Raw genomic sequence first — 7,648 nt, 5'->3', positions numbered from 1 at the left:
TGCTTTATAATTACTTTCAAGATTGAAAACAATTCATAGGCTATCAGTTTGTAAAACTAAACTACACATTCATTTGTTTCATGTTGAATCCATGGTATTTTCATGAACATATCTTATTTCATTTTTAAACAAGATGATACAAATCTAAAGGTTATCATGCACGGGAACGAAACAAGCGGATTGAATCGTTCTCGCAGAGAATCTTGAGTCACAAAATGGAATCGGTTGCATTGGCTTTCCGCTCATCAACCGAGAGCCGTGTCTTTCGGACACGTCCGATTTGTGAATAATATAAATGTGAACCGGCTGATCAGCGCTAGTAAGTTCATAAACTGCGGCTGCGCATGCGTGCGTGTAAAAACTAACAGGCTTCTCTCACTCTGAAGTTAATACATTTCTTGGAATTTAGAAAAACCAATGTATGAACACAATAAGCACTGGTGACGACGACGAGCGGGGCAATCTGACAAAACGTACGTTTATTTAATAACAAATAAATAACATATTATTCACTTCAAGTTCGCTTGAATATTACTGCCTTTGTCTCTATCTGTGTGCATTATTTTCCAAACTTAAATGTGATAAATTTACCGGCAAACATTTAAAGCACTTTAATCAAAATAAATAAACAATAATATGGAAGTAAAATGCCGGCAGCCATCTGGGGCCCGTTTCAGAAAGAGGGGTAAGTGCAAACTCGGAGTAAGTCAACCCTAGAAAAAGGAATACTCAGGGTTTTTGGTTTCAGAACACGATGTATGTCAAACCCGCAACCGCGGGGTAAGTCAAGCCCATTTCAGAAATCGAGGTGTCTTATACTCCGAGTGTGTAACCAGAGTAACATACTCCGTGAACCTAACCTGGTCGGGAGCAGGTTTTATTCCGCAAACCCAGGGTTTGTTACAATCTTCATCCCTTTTCGAAGCGCGAGCGGTGTTGAAATTGCATACTTCATTTGTTTATTGATTCGTGTTCCTAATCGCGCTCAATTTAGTCACACAGACCTTAAAATGGCATGTCCGTTTATTCAGAAAACCCGTAGATGAGGAAGATGCGTTAATTAACAGAGAGTTACATTTATGTCGTGAGAGAATTATGAGGCCCGGTTGGGACGTTTTATCTTAACTTTTAAGACCAGTTTAAGTAGTATATTTAACATTTCCCAATCAGGCATCCTAAAAGCAAGAGCATTTTATTTCTTTAAACTTTCCTGAATGAATGATGTTATTGTATTTCATATTCAGCTGCTGCAAAGATCTTTTTATTGCAGAAGGAATGCACCTACATGAGAGAGAGAGAGAGAGAGAGAGAGAGAGAGAAAGAGAAAGAGAGAAAGAGAGAGTTAAATATAATTCCCATTTTCACAGTTTCAACAAAATAAATATAAAAGTGATTGACATATAAACTTGCGCATTAACATGTGAAGCAATTTTCTCCCAGGCCAACTCTCTTTCTTTTGCTGCTGCGGCTGTGTTGCTCTTTTTTCTAAATACGTGCTCGTATTCACCGTACGCTTGTAACAGTTACTTCAATTCGATTGACTAGAAATGAACAGAGCACTTCTTGTCACGTGTCGTTGCCATGGTGAATCGTGCTATCTTCACTCAATTGATGATGGCTTTTCATCGCCATGCTGCACGCGCGTAACCTAGAGTGAACATACTCAGAGTGGATTGAACTAACTTAAATCAGCTGGTCTGAAACGGAAAACTCAGAGTAGCGATACTCGGAGTAAATCAACTCAGAGTTCAGATTTTAACTCTGTGTTGGTTGAACTTCCTTATTGAAACGGGCCCCTGATGGCCATATGAACATAAACAGAAACATCTGGGCCGGTCCTCCCTCGTCAGCAGTCCCGTCGCTCGTCCTCTTATGCTCCCGATTTCCTTCGTGAGATATGAGGGACCGGTGTGCACACAGCTGATTCCAACTATCACTCACGCCACCGGCCCCGCCTCACGGCTCTCGTCCCGCCTTCCTCATCACAGGGGTATATGCACACGGGACGATGACATATGCTTTCTTCCAATCCACATAGTCTACTAATAGTAGTCCTAATGGTATTAGAAAGTAGAATTAGTATGTCCCAAATTGTAGTGTCGAGAATAGTATGCTAAAGACTCCTGGATGGTCTACTACTTCCAGTAGAAATTCAAAGTGCAGAACAATGCACACTCTTGACGACTGATATTACCCACAACTCGGCAAGAGTAAACGGAGTTTAGTGACGCTCCACTGCATTAATAAATGATATAACTGATGTGTTACTAAATTAACAAATCCAAGTATACAGTAAACATTACATACAAAATAATGATGTATAAATACCTTAATGGAAAGATGAGCTGTATTTTGATTTGAGCTGTATTCACATTTTTGTGTGACAATGTTGTCTTAGCAACAACTGCCGCTTCCGCTTCCTGTTAGTATGTGTCAGTGTGTGCAATCTTTTTTGCCATGCACTCAAAGTACCTACTATTCCAACAAAAAACAGTACCTACTATTAGGGCTAGTATAAGTAGGCAAAATGGAACGCAGGGATACCTCCGCACTAAAATCTAAGCCAGCTAGGTCACTTCCGATCTCATTGCACTAAGGGGATTTTTCCCCAAGTGATAACGGTGTGTTTAGTAAGAAAACGTTAAAATTTCGGCAAACCGACCGCACTACGGGTGAGCATTGTTAAAGGGGTCATATGGCGCGAATGCGTGTTTTTCTTTGTCTTTGCCCATGCATGTATTACACACGTAAAATTGCAAAAATTAAAATGTCGGAACAAAAGCTGCATTCTATCTAAAAGTGAATGCTCACCAGACCAGCCTGAAACGCCTTGTGTAACCACTCCCCCATGAATGTATGTCATTTCGTGGAATGACTTGACTAAATCCGCCCAAATTTATATGCAAGTAACCTGGGAGTACTTGTAAATCTCATTGTATCGTCGCCATCGCAGCCATGTCGTGGAGACGCTGTGTGTTTTGTTGTGAAAAGAAATCCTCTTTGTTTGCCATTATAAAAGATGAGACAACTAAAAACAAATGGTTACATTTTATTAACAATACTGTTCCAGAACAGTACAATCTGAATATGTGTGTGTAGCGCATTTCATAGATGATTGCTTTATGAACCCGGGAGAGATCAAGGCCTACTGGGCATTAAAGCTTTGTTTAAAAATTAGGGCAATTCCAACCATTACTGGTCCCGCATCTCCCACAGAGGAGTTCGGGAGCATAAAAGGATGATGGACAGAACTGCCGGCGAGAGAGGACCGGGCCCGGACATGTTTAAGTTTGTATTTTTGTTCTTGTGACCGGCAGGCAACCGTGTGGTGGCTACTGGCATTTTCGCCGGTTCCTGCCTCCTTCCTTCATTTTATCGATTCGTATTACAAGCACCTATTGCACTATTGCTCCTGAATGACATATCGATTACTCCCTGAACTCTCTGTAAGTCGCTTTGGATAAAAGCGTCTGTTAAATGACTAAATGTACATATAAATGATCATGCCTCTATTAAGTGCAAAAGTTCACTTAGCTTTGTTTCATATTTGTTGATGTACCTTGAAATGGATAGCCTGAAGTGCTTCTTTTTTAAGTTGTCGACATATGGTGAATTATAAAAAAAAAGAAATTCTGTATTAATTTACTCACCAACAAGTTCAGTTACTCACCAACCAAATTCTTGGCCACAATTGACTACCATAGGAAAATTACAATTGTAGTAGAGTGCACCAGCAATTTTTCCTATAGGGTGCTCAAGGGTGGCCAAGAACTATTTGGTTACACACATTCTAGCAAATATTTTTTCTCTGTGTTCATAAGAACCAGATTTGGAAAATGTACACAGATTTGGAACAACTTGAGTAAATTAATACAGAATTTTCATTTTTGGTTGAAATGTTCCTTTAAGATTTGTGCTCATGGAAAGTTGAACCTGATCATTTAAAGAGGGGACATTATGACATTTCATTCTGTTAGTCACATTTATTTGTATAGGTGATTTTTTACAGAACATCAAACAGCTTTACAGTAACAGAATTATTATCAATACAATTCAAAAAGCATTTACTTAAAGAGTATTAAGTACTCCAAATTCTCCCAGGACTAAATTATTTCAGCTCATGGAGTATCTGCACTTGAACTACTTTTAAATATATATAAATTATTATGTTAACAACCAAGTGCTAATAAACATTAAAGGGCCATATCCCAGAAAATGCCTCCGCAGGGGCATCCAAACAATGCTAGAGCTCCCGGTAGCCGGAAAGCTTGAAATATCTAAGCTCCGGGACCCGGTGGCCCGTTAGTATACCATGGGTTTTGCCGAAAAATGTATTCTCAAGAGTGGATCAATACCAGTTCGCGATCAAGCTTCATCTCTGGTAGAAGTAAGTATTACCCATCCTTTAAATCGAAAAAAATTTCTTAGATAATGTGTTCATCATGTTAGTGGCTGTTGTTTATATATTTGCAGCTAAACCTGAGACTTGGTCCAAAGACAGGTGTTATACAAATCAATACAATACCTTTATTTGTATAGCACGGTTTAAAACAACCAAAGTTGACAAGTGCTTTACAACATGGTATAAGACAATAAAAGACATGTAATAAATTGGCCAAAAATAATAATAAGACATAAATAAAGCATAGATATACCCAAACTGTATTATTTGTGGTGCTCATGAAACAAAGACAGGTAAAGAACAGGCAGAGTTGGGGCAGTCCTAATAGGGGGGCAAGGTTATTCAAGAGTTTTGGGCCAGCAGCGGAAAAAGCACCATTGCCTCGGGTTTTTAGCCTAGTCCTCGGGGCAAGCAACAGGTTAGAGTTAGAGGATCTAAGTGATCTCGACAGTGTATAAGGCTGCAAGAGTTCAGCTAAGTACACTGGAGCCAATTTGTGAAGTTACTTAAAAACAAACAAGAGTATTTAAAAATCAATTCTGTACTTCACAAGAAGCCAATGAAGTGAAATAAAAAAACGGTGTAATTGACTTGTATTTGCGCTTTCCGTTGAGAAGCCGAGCTTCTGCATTCTGGACTAACTGTAGGCGGAAAACACAAGACGACGGAGCATACAGAGCAACATACAGAGAATTACAATAGTCAAGCCTTGATGCAACAAATGCATGTATAGCTATTTCGAACATCTTTAAAGACAAGAATGGCTTTACGTTGTAGAAAAGCCTGAGATGGTAAAATCAAGCCAAGCACCCAGGTTTCTAACACAGGAGGTAGTGTATGTTGACAGAGTCATGGACACTTTGATCATTGTGTCATTAAGACATAAGAAACTAGTTGACAGCCAAAGTTTTAATTCATCCAAGCAATCCAAAATGGGCTTAATGGCGTGACTATCACCACGTTTTATGGGGATGTAGATTTGGGTGTCATCTGCATATAGATGGAAAGAGACCCTGTGCATACTAAAAATAAGCCCTAGGGGAAGCATATAAAGTGAGAACAATACTGGCCCAAGGATTGATCCTTGAGGTACCCCTGATCTTAAATACATCTCGAAAGAAGAATGATGCCCAATGTTAACAACAAATCTCATAATCCCTACCGACATGCCGCAAGATAAAATCAAGTCCAGCATATGACCCTGGGTATGAGTGGTTCGGGATACCCATTGTATAAAATCAAATGATTCAAGTAAACTACGAAGTCTTTAGATAAAGGTTTGGAGTTGCAGCACACATGAGTATTAAAATCCCCCAGTATTAGAATCCTATCGTAACTTATGATGATTTCACTCAAGAATTGGGCGAATTCATTTCAAAAGTCCTTGTTTACGATCGGAGGTCGATATATGATAGCAAATACCACAGGGTTGACAGGAGAAAGTTGAAAAAGCATAACTTCAAAACAGCTACGAGTCCCAGTTGGTAGACTGCAACAAAGATATGAGTTTTTAAACACAGCATCCAAGCCCCCACCGCGGCCCAATTGCAGAGGGGAATTAAAAAGTCTTCAGCCCTGAGGCACCAATTCAATAAAAGGACTTGGATCGCCTGGTTTAATCCAAGTTTCTGTAATACATAGTGTATCCAGAGTGTACAAAGTAAAAAAGTCATTTAGTATAAAAGTCCTGTTTATCAGAGAGTGCGCGTTAATCAAAGCAACATGGAATGGCAGTACCTCTGGTTGTGTATGTTTCCGAATCGGCCAAAGGTTGGAAGTGTTTACTTGACCACGATGAACACACCGAAGGAGGTGGTGCCGAGGAACATGGCACGGGGGAAACAGGTCGAAGCCATCTGTACGATGAGTCCGGCAGATGACCATGGTTGTGTAATCCCTTTGTCATCTCAGGCCCACTGAAACAAGCCAGCAGAAGATCTCGACTGAACTACAACTCCAGCACGCTTCCCCCTCTTCCTCCGAAGCTTTTTTCTCTGCGGCAAGTCTGTTACATTCTGCAACCGATGTGGAGAAAGAATGGTGTAGAAGGTAGCAAATGGGGGCGAAAAACACAAGTGCCAGCCTTCGCTGTTTCAAAAGCCACTCGGATGTCCATGAGTGATTGCCGATCATACACCCACGCCATATTAGAGCCAGTGATAAAAATAAATGTACATAAAAGCATAAAAACCAATAGTGACAAAGGCAGGCAGAGCAGCAGACGGTGTCCCAAACACAGAGGCGCCATCTCCCCAAAGGAGTATGTTATGTTGTAACGTGATGGGTAAGAAGGATCGCGCCCATCGGATCAGAAGACAAGTGACCAACATCATTTCTGTAAAGCTTATTCATTACAACGTAAGAAAGTTATAGCAGTGTATTTCTCGGTGAGTTCAGTGTTTTAAAAGCGAATATGCTTAGAGCCGATAGAAACAGACTTCTCATTTGTATCACAATGATACTCACTTTGTTTACTTTGTTAATTGCTACTCACAATGTAATAACACCTGGTTGCTGATCTTTACTTACCTGTCTGTCATATACAAGTACTCTGAATGCATTTTTATGCCTATATCCGTGTTTATGTCTGTTAGTAATATGCATGCACATGCTTAATCATCATTGGCCAACATTTCATGCACCAAATGGTCAGTTTATGTTGTTCTATCGATGTTTTTGTCTTTTCCATTTAATTCGTATTTATGAAGAAGGCATTAAGGTGTATGGTTTTGGTTGGACAAGGCTTTACAGATGTAATCGCGCTTTCCGCCATATTGCTTGTCTTGATGCCATCCAAAGCACATGTGTAAGTGATCTACCTCATATTTTGCATACGGGGAGGGGAGCAGAAGCTCATTTGCTTTAAAAGAGACACTCAAAAGCGTTGTGTTTTCCATTGCAGCCACAAATTGCCATGTTCAACATATTGTAATGAAAGATATGTGGTGTATTTTGAGCTGAAACTTTACAGAGACTTTCCCGGGATACCACTGACTATTTTTACATTGCAGAAAACACCTGGATTAGCGGCCCTTTAATACGATTTTTTTATTAGGTATATAAATCACCCGCCACTCTATCTGGGCACATAAATATAACACGCTCCCCACAAACTGAGTAAAAAACACACACTTCTTGGGTTTAATTTACACTTACATTTATGCATTTGGAAGACGCTTTTATCCAAAGCGACCAACATTGCATTATCCTATACATTTATACATAGACATGTGCAATCCCCTGGGA

This window comes from Triplophysa dalaica, chromosome 2, assembly GCF_015846415.1.
Source record: "Triplophysa dalaica isolate WHDGS20190420 chromosome 2, ASM1584641v1, whole genome shotgun sequence".
In the NCBI taxonomy this organism is placed as follows: Eukaryota; Metazoa; Chordata; class Actinopteri; order Cypriniformes; family Nemacheilidae; genus Triplophysa; species Triplophysa dalaica.
The sequence above is the reverse complement of the archived record's forward strand: the minus strand, read 5'-3'. Positions refer to the sequence as shown.